Consider the following 2,453-nt stretch of genomic DNA (forward strand, 5'->3'; position numbering starts at 1 on the left):
CATGGCTTGTAATAAGAAAAGATTGGAAGCTGCCTCATATCCACTAACAAGGGATCGGTTAAATAAACCACAGTTCATTCAAGCAGAGGAAACCTGTGCATCCTGTAAAAAGACCGAGAGATATTTTTGGAGCACTGTTATGAAACAGTCACCAAGATATATTATTTAAGTCCAAAAAAGCATGAAAAATATGGCTCAGAAAAATACATACTGTTACAATTTGTGAAAAAAAGAGAAAGAATATATGTATATACATTGAATCTGCATAAAATACCAAGAAACACACTTGGGGTAGCAGAGGGACGGCAGTGAGAGGGAGACTGCTTCACTAGACACCCTTTTTACCTTTTAAATTTGTATTTAAATTTAAATTTGTATATATTTTATTATACAATAACATTAAATAAAAATAACATAAATAACATTTAAAAAATAAAGCAGTTGGGTTTAGATTGATAGAGAAACCAGATCACAGCAGAGCAGAGGGCTGTTGACAACACAAGAAACAAGAATCAACTGAAAGACTCTCTGAACTAAAGAGAGAATTCAGTATATGAAGGAAGATGCAAAACCTAGTTACCCCAAGAGATGGTGCTGGGACAACGGGACAGCACATGCAAAAGAATGAAGTTTGATCCTGACTTCACACTGTATACAAAAATAACTCAAAATAGATGAAAGATACATAGGTAAGAGCCAAAACTATAAAACTCTTAGAAGAAAACACAAGGGTAAATTCTCATGACCCTGGATAAGGCAATGGTTTCTTAGATACGACACCAAAAACACAAGCAACAAAACAAAAAAATAAATTAGACTTCATCAAAATTAAAAACTTCTGTCTTTCAGGGGCTTCCCTGGTGGCGCAGTGGTTGAGAGTCTGCCTGCCAATGCAGCGGACACGGGTTCGTGCCCCAGTTTGGGAAGATCCCACATGCCGCGGAGCGGCTGGGCCCGTGAGCCATGGCCGCTGAGCCTGCGCGTCCGGAGCCTGTGCTCCGCAACGGGAGAGGCCACAACAGTGAGAGGCCCACATATCGCAAACAAACAAACAAACTTCTGTCTTTCAAAGGATAGCCTCAAGAAAGTGAAAAGACAACCTACAGAAATGGGAGGAAAAAATTTTTAATCATACATCTGTTAAAGGACTTGTATCTATTCTTACAATTCAATACTAAAAGAAACCAAATAACCCAATTTTAAAATGGAGAAAGGATCTGAATAGACATTTCTTCAAAGAAGATATACAAATGGCTGACACAAGCATATGAAAAGATGCTCAACACCATTAGTCATCAGGGAAATGGAAATCAAAACTACAGTGAGGTATCATTCACACGCATTAGGGTGGCTATTATCAAAAAGTCAACAAGTTTTGGTAAGGATATAGAGAAATCAGAACCCTCATACACTGTTGGTGGGAAAGTAAAGTGGTGCAGCTACTTTGGAAAACAGTCTGACCGTTCCTAAAAAATTTAAACACAGAGTTACCCAGCAATTCCTCTCCCAAGAGCAATGAAAACATATGTTGACAAAAAAGTTGCACATGAATATTCACAACATTTACTCGTAATAGCCAAAAGTTGGAAACAACCCAAATGTCCATCAACTGATAAGTGGATAAACAAAATGTGATGCATCCATACAATGGAATATTGTTTGGTCATAAAAAGGAATGAAGTACTGGTACATGCTACAACTTGGAAGAAACTTCAAAACATTTATGCTAAGTGAAGTAAGCCAGTTATAAAATATCACATATTATATGATTCAATTTGTATGAAATGTCCAAATAAGCAAATAGAGATAGAAAGCAGGTTAGTGGTTGCATTGGACTAAGGGGGCTAGGGGGGGTGGAGAATTGAAGGGCTAATAGACTATGGGGTTTCTTTTTGACATGATGAAAATGTCCTGTAATTGATTGTGGTGATGGCTATACAAGTCCGTGAATATGCCAAAAACAATTGAATTGTACACTTTAAAATGAGTGAATTGTATGACATGTGAATTATACATATATAAAACTGTTACCAAAAAAAGTCAGTTACCTCCTCTCTCCGAACTATTTGAACAACTTTAAAAAGAACGAGATACTATCTATATCTATCTATACGTGCTGGTTTTGTAAAGATGTCCACATCATACACATGTGAACAATTGTGCGGTCTGTGTATAGTGTGTGTACACATTTGCACAAGTAAAAATATGTCAGGAATCTTGCCCAGGGTCACCTGCAATCAAGGCAAATAGATAGGAGGGGAACTTTCCTTTTTACTTTATATACTTCTATGTTATTTGATTTTTTAAAAATGAGTACTTGCGGGCTTCCCTGGTGGCGCAGTGGTTGGGAGTCCGCCTGCCGATGCAGGGGAACCGGGTTCGCGCCCCGGTCCGGGAAGATCCCACATGCCGCGGAGCGGCTGGGCCCCGTGAGCCATGGCCGCTGAGCCTGC

The sequence above is a fragment of the Physeter macrocephalus genome, chromosome 20, assembly GCF_002837175.3.
Source record: "Physeter macrocephalus isolate SW-GA chromosome 20, ASM283717v5, whole genome shotgun sequence".
In the NCBI taxonomy this organism is placed as follows: domain Eukaryota; kingdom Metazoa; phylum Chordata; class Mammalia; order Artiodactyla; family Physeteridae; genus Physeter; species Physeter macrocephalus.